The sequence below is a fragment of the Chelonia mydas genome, chromosome 13 (genome assembly GCF_015237465.2).
Source record: "Chelonia mydas isolate rCheMyd1 chromosome 13, rCheMyd1.pri.v2, whole genome shotgun sequence".
Taxonomy (NCBI): Eukaryota; Metazoa; Chordata; order Testudines; family Cheloniidae; genus Chelonia; species Chelonia mydas.
Genome location: NC_051253.2, coordinates 19,351,032 through 19,363,465, shown reverse-complemented (window position 1 = coordinate 19,363,465; position 12,434 = coordinate 19,351,032).

Genomic DNA, 12,434 nt, shown 5'->3' with positions numbered 1-12,434 from the left:
AGGGAGCTCTTGAGGGGGGTCGCCTTTTGTTCTGGAATTAGCCCTTTGTTTCAGCAGAACCTGCCAGGTGCACAGAATAAGGCTCCTTTATTTACCCAGGCTGCTGGCTGACGGGGTGTATTTATTGTGGGCTAGGACTCTTATCAGGTTGACATTTGTCAGCAAGTTCCGTGCATTGGTTTAACCGCCAGTCCCTTCCCTAGTGAATCTATCAGAGGTGACGGTAGAGCTGAAATCCAGGTCCTTCAACATGCAACACAATCAAGAGCTTTCAGCTGGAGTGATCTCAGGCTGTTCCTGCCCCGGGGGCCCTTTGTGGTGTGGCGTGCAGGAGGGACAGGCATGGTCAGGCCTGGTAGCAAATAAAGGGATTTTTTGGCTGGCAAAGTAGAACGAGACCTTGAGAGAGCCATTGCCAGCCTTATCCCAGGAACTGGGATGCTATGGCCTCTATTGATCTTTCTGTTCCTGTTTGGCGGCAGCGCTGCTACGACCTTTCCATGCTGGCGGCCTGGCGCAGCAGTACAGGGCAGAAAATGCTGAGATCTGACACTTCACCGCCTAAGCTGTTTGTGTGGTGGGGGGATCCTGACCCACTCCTGGAGGAAGGAAAGATGATGCAAGAGAGACAGGCAGCAGGGCAGCTCTTCAGTGAAGTCACCCAGACCCCTGGAGGGCGGGCGAAGGTGTTTCAGGGCAATGGATTTAATGCTCATACCCAAAAGCTGTTGTAATGTCCCTGTATTCAGCATGATCCCGGGGCTGGGGCTGCTGGAAATCTCCCACTCTGGGACAAGCCTAGACCATGCTTCCTTCTCAGGAGGTCTCCAGGGATGCTCCCTTCTACACTTGCTGAACCTGCTAATCTCCTCCTAGTGGTCAGTCACTGAATCTGAGAAGTCACGTTCTTGTGCACGGGGATTTCAGAGCCCAGGTAAAGAGGCTTCCCTGTTACTAGAAACCACTGAAACTCAGTCTGCAGGCTCAGGAGCTCCAAACCTCTCTCTTCTCCACTCAGCCCCCACCCCACGGGAATCTCGCCTGCTCCCCTGGATTTCATCACAAACGCCAAACTAAGAGCAGCTTCCCAGAGAGGATCCCTGAGATTCACAGACCTGGGGCTGTTTGACAGTTCTGTGCCCTGATCAGACAGAATCCACAGTATCAGTGTGAAACCAGATCGATTTTGAGTTGGGCTCTGAGATCTGAAAGGTACAAGAAACACAGGGCAAGGAGGGGCCAACTGTACCCCTCGGGACAGAAGTCAAAGGAAACGCTCGTCGCACCAACCTCTGGGGAGTGACAGACCTACTCTGCTCCTGACACCTGTATTAGGACCAGAAAAGGACCCGGAGTGACCTCACCCCCATGACTATAATATTCCATTATATACAGTCAGAGCAGCAGTAAAGATTCTCTACTTTAAAGCAGCTGGAACAGTCCCCTTGGAGCCAGTCTGTCCCCCAGGATCCCTGGAGCAGTTTGCACTCTTGCTTTACTCCCCTCCTCACCCCAGATCATGACCTGCGCAAAGGAGAGGAGAAGCAGCTGGCATAGAGCTGTCCTGGAGCACCCTTGGGTTTGTCTACCATCTCCCCTATCTCCTGCCTCTGCTTTGTGTTTCCTCATCTTGTCTCTCTGGTTGGACCGAAAGCTGTTTGAGGCAGGGTCCATGGCTTTGTCCAGCTCTGCAATGTCTAGCAGCACTTTGGGATAAATAACAAGGAGCCATGATAAATCCCAGCCCAGCCCTGTGGTCGGTCCCCAGAACTGTTCTCTCCCGCAGCCCCCTACCCCCACCTGAGCCTCTGAGCCCATCCTCTGTGCTGTGTACCCTGAGGGGGCATGGATATGCAGGAGCCCTGCTCGGCTCAGGGACTGATCATGTCACACCCCACTCTGTTACACTCCCTTGTCCTGGTGGGGTGGGATGGACGAATGCATCAGCATTCCTGTATGGCATGGAGGAGGGGCCCAGATGTGAACTCCACTTGACTTTGTGAAAGCGCCCTCCCCCTTGTGTTCTGCACTGAAATGTAGTGCTTTGCCACCTAGATCAAAAGAGAGTTCTCCAGACAGGCTTGAATGCTGCACACCCACAGGCCGATCTCGAGCCAGTGGAACTGCTCCCAGGCGCACAGACAGCGCAGAGCAGGCAGCTGGGAATTATGGGGCTCCACCGAGAGCTTACAGTGACCTCAGAAACGATGAGAGTGGAGCCTGAGGCACCATCTGGAGATGAATTAGAGCCCCATCATTCAGTGTGTGTTGCGGGGTATCTGTGCCCGGGGTTCATGCTGTCACTTCCTCTCCCAGCTTCATCTTCCACTCCTGCCCTGACATTGCCTCTGTCTCCAGCACCCACCGCTCCCCTCCTTGCTCTCACTATGCCACTGATCTTTTCAGGCTGCTCGCTGTTGTTCCTGGGGGGAGGGATAGCTCAGTGGTTTCAGCATTGGCCTGCTAAACTTAGGGTTCAGAGTTCAATCCTTGAGGGGGCCAGTTAGGGATCTGGGCTAAAAATTGGTGATTGGTCCTGCTTTGAGCAGGGGTTGGACTAGATGACCTCTTGAGGTCCCTTCCAACCCTGATATTTTATGATTCTACCCAACCATCACAGAAAGCTCCAGCTGAGGCCTCCTCCACAATCTCTTGCCTGCTGTGGACAGACTTGGATCATCCCCTTGGGGTGGCCTTTCTACTGCTCTGGTGGCTTCTTCTTTACAGCAGACCCAGCTGCACAGAACCCCGAGATCCAGGGCCCCGCTGGTGGGTTTGCTCCTGTTCCCCATCAGCACTGTGGGCCCAGCATCAAGCTGGGTGATTTTACTCTGGGCAGCTGCTTTTTCAGTGTCCACAGCCTATCTGAGAGGTGACTGTTGCCAGCAGCCGACCCAGATCTCCAGTATTAACACTCCTTGCCCCCACTAGCTGAGTGTGGGTAAGTGAAGTTAACCTGAATGGAATCCACTTTCTGGGCTGGGGCATTTATTTCAGGAGGTGGCTGGGATGCATCCCCAGTGATGTTACTGATTTGGGGGCAGAACTCACTCAGCGAGCCGGAAAGCAGGGGCATGACGCTTGCTGTTGGTAACAAGCACTGGCACACCCAATTTCACATGCTATGCTCTGACCACACCTCCCATGACTGGGGGTGGGAGTGGGGGGCAGCACAGGCTGCTTATCAGTGTACTCGGGTTGCAGTGGAACAAACACCCTTTAAAAAAGCTTTAAAGAGCATATGGTGGAGAGGCTGCAGGCTGGTGATTTGAGAGCCACAGTAAAGCAAGATGTAGAGGTAGGTACCTGAGCTCTACAAACTCCACTGAAGACTCCAGGCCTTGAGTCATAAACCTCGGGAAACCCCGGGCGGTAGATGTAGTTTATGTGTCGGCAAATACTCTTAGTGGGCCCAACTATTGATTCTGAACATATAAAACGCTGTCGTGCCACTTGTTCAGGTTTGCACAGGTTTTACAGCTCTTGTTCTGAGAAGTGCCCGTGTGTTTGGTTTTTGCCTTCTTCCTCCAGGCCTTCTGTTGACACTGGCTCTGCTGAGCAGCGTGTCAATGCCATCCCAGGAAGCTGAATGTATGGCTCTCCCAACACCTCCCCCTTGCCTCGAGGCTATAAAATCTGTGACACGCCCATTTTCAGCCACAGGAGGTTTTCTGTGCAGAAGGCAGGTGAAAGGTACCTGCCACCTGCAAGCATGCAGTGTCAGAGAGTTAAGGCTAGAAGGGACCAGCAGATCTGTCTCGTCTAGTCTAGTCTCCTGAATATCACAAGCCAGCACCAACACCCAGCACCCTCACACTTACCCCAACAACGGAAATGAGACCAAAGCATTACAGCCCTCAGGAACTTCAACTGTTATGTGCCATAGGCAGAGAATAGGTGGAGCTGAGCGGTGCCCCAGTGTCCGAGGCCCCCACAATGGCAGGGAAATGAAAAGATCCACCCAGATAATCCTGGCAAGTGACCTGCACCCGCACACTGCAGAGGAAGGTGAAAACCCCTAAGGTCACTGCCCATCTGACCGGGGGGAAAATTCCTTTCATTATACAGCGATCAGTTAGACCCTCAGCATGTAAGCACGAACCAGCCAGCCAAGCACTGCAGGCAGGAACTGCTTGGTGCCACCTCAGAGCCCTGGCCCACCTGGCCAATGTCCCATCTCCAGCTGTGGCCATCCCTGATCAGAGGTGCTGGAACTAGGGGAGCTGGGGGTGCTGTCACACCCCCTGGCTTAAAGTGGTTTCCATTATATACAGGGTCGTACCCCCTGGCTTAAAGTGGTTTCCATTATATACAGGGTTTACAGTTTGGTTCAATGGCTTTCAGCACCCCCCTACTATCAAAATTGTTCCAGGACCTCTGTCCTTGATGCTTCAGAGGAAGGAGATTTTTTTAAAAAAATCTTCCCAGAATACACTTGGGGGGTGGGGAGGGGAATCCCTTCCTGACCCTTGTAGGTAGCCAGCTGAAACGCTGAAGCATGAGCTTTTAGGAACATAAGACATAAACTGGAAGTGAGCCCCAGGGCTGCCGAGCCCTGCCCTTTCCTTTCCTTTTCCCATCCCAAGCAACCTCGTCATGCAATCGCACTTGTAGATTTGTCCAGCTGTCTCTGAAATCTAATTAAGTTGTTTGCCCCCACAACTTTTGGCAAACCTCACCCTCTGATAGTTAGGGTACATCTACACTTCAACCGCTACGGTGGCACAGCTGCGCTGCTGTAGCTCTTCAGTGTAGACGCTACCCAAACTGGTGGGCTGGGTAGCTAGCCTTTGGGGTGAGGATTTACTGTAGCTGCTGAAGCCGTCAGGGTATTTTTACAGACGTGTCAGGTGCGCCCCGGCACGTGCATGATTCTGAACATTTGGGCCTCACGGGCCTCTTGGTTATTTTCCTCCTCCCCCCCACCCCCCACCAGAAGAGAGTCACCTCCTGCTCCTTTGCACTGCTGTTGACACTGTGTTAAAATCACTGGATTACCAAGTGCTATAAAGTGTAAGTCCTTCCTGTGCCATTTGTGTATGTATTTATGGATTAACCTGAAGCAGGTACTATGTAACATTATTTACAGCTGCCACAGGAAAACATCACTTACACAATGCTCAGGTGGGAGGGGAGAAGGACATTTCTAATCCCCATCCCTTTGTGATGTTGGGAGGAGATGCTGTTCAAAACTGCCCCAAGAGCACAGTGGGTCCTTCTGGGAGGTCTGGCTGCTGTGGCTGTGGGGGTGTTGTGTATCAGAATGGAGCCTCTCTCCTCCCTGTCTCTCTGGGATTGTTTTCTACTTCTAGATGTAACCTGACCCACCGTAGCACAGCATGGCTCTTTGTACCCCTCGAATGGCTACACCAATCATAGAAGTTTACTAATCCATCAGAGGCTCATGATTTTAGATACAGAGCTGCTGGGGCCATTCCCTGCAGATGGCCCTTTACATAGCAACTAGCACTAAAAGAAAAGGAGGACTTGTGGCACCTTAGAGACTAACCAATTTATTTGAGCATAAGCTTTCGTGAGCTACAGCTCACTTCATTGGATGCATACTGTGGAAAGTATAGAAGATCTTTTATACACACAAAGCATGAAAAAATGGGTGTTTACCACTACAAAAGGTTTTCTCTCCCCCCACCCCACTCTCCTGTTGGTAATAGCTTATCTAAAGTGATCACTCTCCTTACAATGTGCATGATAATCAAGGTGGGCCATTTCCAGCACAAATCCAGGGTTTAACAAGAACGTCTGGGGGGGGGGGGGGTAGGAAAAAACAAGGGGAAATAGGTTACCTTGCATAATGACTTAGCCATTCCCAGTCTCTATTCAAGCCTAAGTTAATTGTATCCAATTTGCAAATGAATTCCAATTCAACAGTCTCTCACTGGAGTCTGGTTTTGAAGTTTTTTTGTTGTAATATCGCAACTTTCATGTCTGTAATCGCGTGACCAGAGAGATTGGAGTGTTCTCCGACTGGTTTATGAATGTTATAATTCTTGACATCTGATTTGTGTCCATTTATTCTTTTACGTAGAGACTGTCCAGTTTGACCAATGTACATGGTAGAGGGGCATTGCTGGCACATGATGGGGGTGGGGGGAGAGAAAACCTTTTGTAGTGGTAAACACCCATTTTTTCATGCTTTGTGTGTGTAAAAGATCTTCTATACTTTCCACAGTATGCATCTGATGAAGTGAGCTGTAGCTCACGAAAGCTTATGCTCAAACAAATTGGTTAGTCTCTAAGGTGCCACAAGTACTCCCTTTCTTTTTGCGAATACAGACTAACACGGCTGTTACTCTGAAACCTGTCAACTAGCACTAAGTCAGTCATTTTGCATGGAGTCACTTCTCTTAATCTTTGCAAATTATCTAAAAGTAGATCACAGGTTTTTAAAATTTCTTTATTACTGAAGTGGTTTGCTGAATACTTTCTATGGCTAATTCTTGAGCTGAAGCTTGTGCATAAGCAGTTCCCTGAGAAGAGTTGATACTCAAAATTTCAGCTGGTTTGGTTGGACGTGTAGGTGACAGGGTATTGTTCCGAATCAAGTTTCTGGTGCAATCATAAATGTGAAATTTGCCTTCCGTGAATATTCTGCAACATTCACTGTTTCCACAGACATTCCTGCCAGGAAACTTGTTTGCTAGAATATCTAAGGAAAGCAAACACAAAAGGAGCCTGAACAAAAATATTCAGTATTTTTTCCCTAGTATTCGCCCAGTTCTGAGTGTGGCAGCAGTTGACAGAGACATACACTGAGAGGTGCCTATCGGGGTATTCATGGCACCAACACAAAGACAGCGGAGATGTGGCACCAAGGGCACCAAGCAGCACATCCTGGTCCAGCTGGTAAGCTTTATTTACAGACCTGAGACCACAGCTGGGCTGCCAGTAATGCAGCCTGAAGTCCTCTGTCTAGCCACAAAATAAGCAGGGCTAAGCAGCAGCAATGTGAGCTTCCTTTGTGCCACCCTGAGAATGTGCCCCCTTCCAGGACCCACTGGGACCACCAGAGGAGAGTTTTGTCTCCCTGATCATTCAGTCCTTGGCCTTGCAGCAGACTAGCTGCCAGCTAGTGTGACAAATAGGGCCACAAGTGCCGTCACTGGCATTGTTGGTTTTTTTCAGCCGCATGCCCACTAGAGGCAGGACTTGAGCTCCAGGTGACAGCTGATCTCAAACACGCTATTGAATTGACTTTCAATCACTGTCAGCCTTGGCTGGATCAGGACTGATATTGGTGACCTATGGGGGAGAGCTTTGTACCCAATTCCCAATATCCCGAACCACCCAAACTCCCTAATAACTTAGGGGTAACCTTTGCTTACAGAGTGTGATTCTGTTCCCCATTAGTGCCTGGACACATGGAGGCTGAAGGAACTTTCCTGCGTACTGGATACGAGTGCAGACTAGTGACCCATCATTTAAAGGCAGAGGGAAACAGGATAGATGGGTTCCATCCACCCACCCACCAGTGCCAGCAATGATGAGAGTCCCAGAATAGATGAGCTGCTGGCTACTGCCAGCATTTAGCACCATGTTGATAAGCCTGCTCTGAACAGGGTTACATGAAACTGGCAACTGGGGATCCAGCTGTACTAGAGGTCCCAGCATTGCTAACATGAATGGTGCTGAGCCAGTGTCCCCAATGGTGGGGCATTTGTAGAGAAATTCCCTAGTGTAGACAGGGCCTTACAGTCCAATCAAGGCCTATCAGCGGGAGCCAGACAGTCACCAAGGGGATAGAGAAATGCTATTGTTAGGAGGCAAAAATATTTGCAATACAAATTTCTGCTCTGCTGTTGTGCCTTATGCTGTCTTGTGTCCCGGAGGTGGGCTGCATTTCTGTGTATAGATTGTAAAGTGCACCGAGGGACCACCATTCGGGAAGACGCTGAGTGCTATTAAGTTTATATTTAAAGAGCTATTTGACTAGGACTTCCATCAGCATGCCACGTTGTCCACCCACTTAGTGCTGTTGCTTCCAAATGAAACTCACTGAGACTTAGGGCTTGTCTACACTTACCGTGGATCGCTGCGGCGATCAATCTAACAAGGGTTACTTTAGTGGGTCTAGTGAAGACCTGCTAAATCGACTGCAGATCACTCTCCCGTCAACTCCAGTACTCCACCGGAATGAGAAGCACAAGGGTAAGTCGACGGGAGAGTTTCTCCCGTCGACCTAGCATGGTATAGACACAGCAATAAGTCGACCTAAGCTACGTCAACTCCAGCGACATTATTCACATAGCTGGAGTTGTGTAACTTAGGTCGATTTAACCCTGTAGTGCAGCCCTGCCCTTAAAAACAGACACTGCTGGAGTAAAAGATATTTCTTCTGATTCAGGGTGAAATCCTCTTTTGTCTACACTACGTGGGAAAGTTGATCTAAGCGACGCAATTTGAGTTACGTTAGTAGCATAACTTAAGTCAACGTAGCTTAGATCTACTTACTGCGGGGTCAACACTACGTGATGTCAATGGGAGACGCTCTCCTGTCAACTCCCCTTACTCTTCTCCTTCTGGTGGAGTACCGGAGTCGACGGGAGAGTGATTTGCGGTTGATTTAGTGGGTCTTCACTCGACTTGCTAAATCGACCACCGCTGCATTGATCGCCGCAAGTCGAACCCCCAGTAAGTATAGACAAGAAGACCTCAAAGTAGGCCTGAAATGGGACTTTAAATGCTGCACAGGCCTCAGGCTGGCCCTCAGCACAGGGGTAAATGTCATAGTCTATGACTCAGGATACTTTGCTCTCTCACGCCCTTATAAAAATGGCATGGAGTTGTGTAGAACTAGCTCAGAACATGGCAGTATCACTATTGTCAACTGCATTGCTACAAAACTGCACACAACCCACCTTTCATCTCAAGGTCTCCGCGCACCCTACAAATGCAGTTAATGAGTTCTCCTTGTGTCCCTGTACAGAGGCGCTGCATGTTCTCAGCTCCATCGCCCAGGCATTTCCTTATACGGTGTGGATGTTTTCATGAATAAAGAGCCTCTGAGCTCCAAGGGACAGCCCGGTAGCTATGTCCAGGGCAGCTAAAGTGAAGGACTATCCTTTGTTTAGTGTTTAAGTAGCTTTGCTTATTCCTTGACGTAGCAAGACACCTTGCTCAGCTGTTTTCTGGCAGGTAAATCCTGCCCCAGACAGTCACAGATGTAAACCCTGGGGTGCTCATTCCCAGTTTGACAGCTGACTCTTTGGAATGAAAAAAGAAACGGATCGTAAGCAATCTGGGGCAGGAAGCATATCCACCCCTATATTTGTATAGCACCTGATGGTCCACATCTTCATCATGACCTCAGGGCACTACCATAATGTTGCTCATGCACTCAACAATCAATCATAATCAGAGTAGCCATATTTTTTAAAATTTAGATGTTCAACTTCATGTGCAATTGTTTGCCTAATCTGTGTGCACAGTTATTGAGCCAGCACCTGCAAATGGGGTAATTGCCAACATCATTAGCACTTTGTTCTTCCTCTCTCCCCCGTGATACAAGAAAAAGAAAACCCTTGACACAACTATCAATCCTAATAATACTTAGCACGTCTCTAGCACCTCTCACATAAGGGTCTCCCAGCCTTTCACTTAGCATTACACCCAGATTACAGATGGATGTGGCCAAGTTCAGCAGTGGCGATATCAGTAACAGACTCCAGGCCTCCTGACTTCTGTTGCAGATCCCTACTCTAACCACTAGCCCACACTGACTCCCAGGACAGAGAGATGCTGTGATAACAGTTACTGCCATGTGAGGAAAAATGCAAAGAAATGGCCTTGGCTGGACTAGTCTGGCTCCTCCCTCGTCTCCTAGCAATGGAGCACCAGTAAGGACCCCGGCTCCTTTTCGTTGTTCAGAGAATGATGGGCCTTCTGCCCTATCCCTGACCTATACGTTGTCTATAAGGGTAGCCAGCACTCTTCTTAGTCTATCTCTCCATTGCTTACCCTCTCAACAGCCTCCAATTCCTCCTTGTTACCACAAACCTCCAGCAGCGCCAGCAGGATGACACCATGCTGGAGAGGTATTTTCAACACATACCCCTTTCCCCTGAGTTACAGTTAGGAAGGTGCAGGCAGGCCCATCGAGAGAAATATGGGGCCCTGGTACATCATGTTCCCTGGGGCCCAATCCCCTGCCATGTCTCTTTATTTACACAGACAATACAGATATTCTGGGGGGGCCCATTGAGCTCAGGTCCCTGGTACAATTGTTCTGCCCTCCCCTCTCTCATCAGCCCTGCTGGACAAATCCTTCCAACTCTGCATCACCCATTTCTGAGGAATGGCCTATAAAATGGAAGAGTTGGAATGTGGAAAACTAGTGTGCCCTACTCTGTGAAAGATCAGGGGATGCCTTGCCAGCCGCCCACCAAACAGCCCCCAAATAGACGTGCCAAGGCATCATTGGGGTCTTTTAAATAGAGCTGGGCAGAAACTAGATTTTCCATTTTGCGGGAAATTTTCTGATTTCGAATTTTTTGCCATTGCAAAATGGAAAGGAAACAAACAAACAAACCTTCGAATTCTCCTACGAAATGAAATTCTGGGGGGAAAAATAATTTGGGGTTGATTGAAACATTTAGTTTACGTAAAACAAAAACATTTTGTTCCAGTTTTGGCCTTTTAAAACATTTTAAAAAAATGTTTATATAAAAAACTGAATTTTGGTCTGACAGGTGGTTTTGAAATGAAAAATCAAAACGCTCCATTTCGAGAAGATTGAACCAGATGTTTTGATGTTATCGGAACACTTTGCTTTGGGATTTTTCCTCAATTCCATTGCAATTGACAAAAGAAAGGGAGCACAGGGACTGACATGGAGGCTGACCCCACCTCTCTTCCTGCAGGACGTTGCTTCAAGACGTGGGGAGCAATTCGGAGCATATTGGTGCACGTGGCTGCTGCCGGTGCTGCCCCTGTTTGGGGGACAAACGGGATCAAGGCTGTGGGTGAGGCACCTTTCAACAGCCTGAAAATGTCACCAAAAAGATCTCCAGATCTCCACTGCATGCAAACTCCCCTAGGACAACATGGAGGGTGGGCTGCCGGAAAGCTGGCTGTGGCTCCCAGATCCTGCGCCACCCTGATAAGGAACAGCCGCAACTTATGCCACTGGCCAAGTTGCGCCAGCATAGACTCAGTGTAGCGCACTCCGTTCTGCTGCACCCCCTCCAACATGCCCATTTCCTCACCCAACCCCCAGTGCTGGGGACAAGAAGAGGTGGCTGTTCCAGGAGGCACCTATGCCACCTTCACCAGCTTTATAGTGGGAAGGAGTTCCCCTGCCCAGGGGCAATTCTTCAGTGGCTATTTCTGGCCAGTTCCTGTGCACTTTGCACCACTTGAACATTATCTATCTGTCTATCTATCTATCTATCTATCTATCATAAAGGCTAGCCTGAAGCTCCATTTGAAGTGTGTCCATGCAGGACTGAGATTCCAACTTTCGTCTAAAGAATCCTTTTCCCAAACTCCATTTCATGCCAGACACTCCCTGGGTCCCTGCTCTCAGCCAAACCTTCCCCTGCTTGTATTTGGATAACTTTTTAACCTAACGGTGTACGAGGGCTCCCCTTCTTCTGCCAGCATTCATTGGCTCCTCTTGCTGTGGTCTCGGAGGCTCCTTTTTTGTTGTTTTTTCAAGAGCCTCGGACTCAGCTAGACTTGGCAGGTCTTTCCCGTGACAGACTTTCAAACAGCGAGTGTCTGTTGTGAGATCTCCTTTGTTTATCCATGAAACAGATGGGGAGACCAACCCTGCAGGTGGGATGTGGAGCAATTCTTCCTAAGTCTAGCTGATATGGCAGCGTTCTCCTCCCACGTGTGTCCTGCACGCAACCTGCCAGCTCTTCTCGGCCTCTCATTTGCTTTTGATCGGGGCTGGATTCTAGGAGAAAATTAGCTGCAGCAATATTTGACTCAGCTTGATTACAAGTTTCCAGTAAATCTTCTATAAGTTGAGGCTGGCAAACTGCTGCCCATGTTAAAGCCAGATGCAAGGGGACACAGTGACTTTATCAATAAGTGATTTAACAGCTCATTCAGCCGTTTGCAATACTATCAGCCAAGCAGGGATGAAGGCAAAGACCTGCTCATTACGGGGTGGGAGAGAGCTCTGAACCCCAAGTCAAATGTGTGTCATAAACATTTTGAGTGCAGGGAGACCCAAAAAGGGGGTGTCTTGCACCTCCAAGCTTCCTAGCCATGGCCCCATGGGAGAATCACTCTAATCCTTCCTGTTCTGCAGCAAGACATCAGGGTATTGATTGATCCCTGCTGGATAAAACAGATGGGGGGATTCATTCATGAGGAGCAGGTGGCGGGAGAAAATTGCCTGAATCATGGAAAACTAGCCTGGACAAAGCTGCATTGGCAGATGCACCAGGAGAATGATCATGCATTAG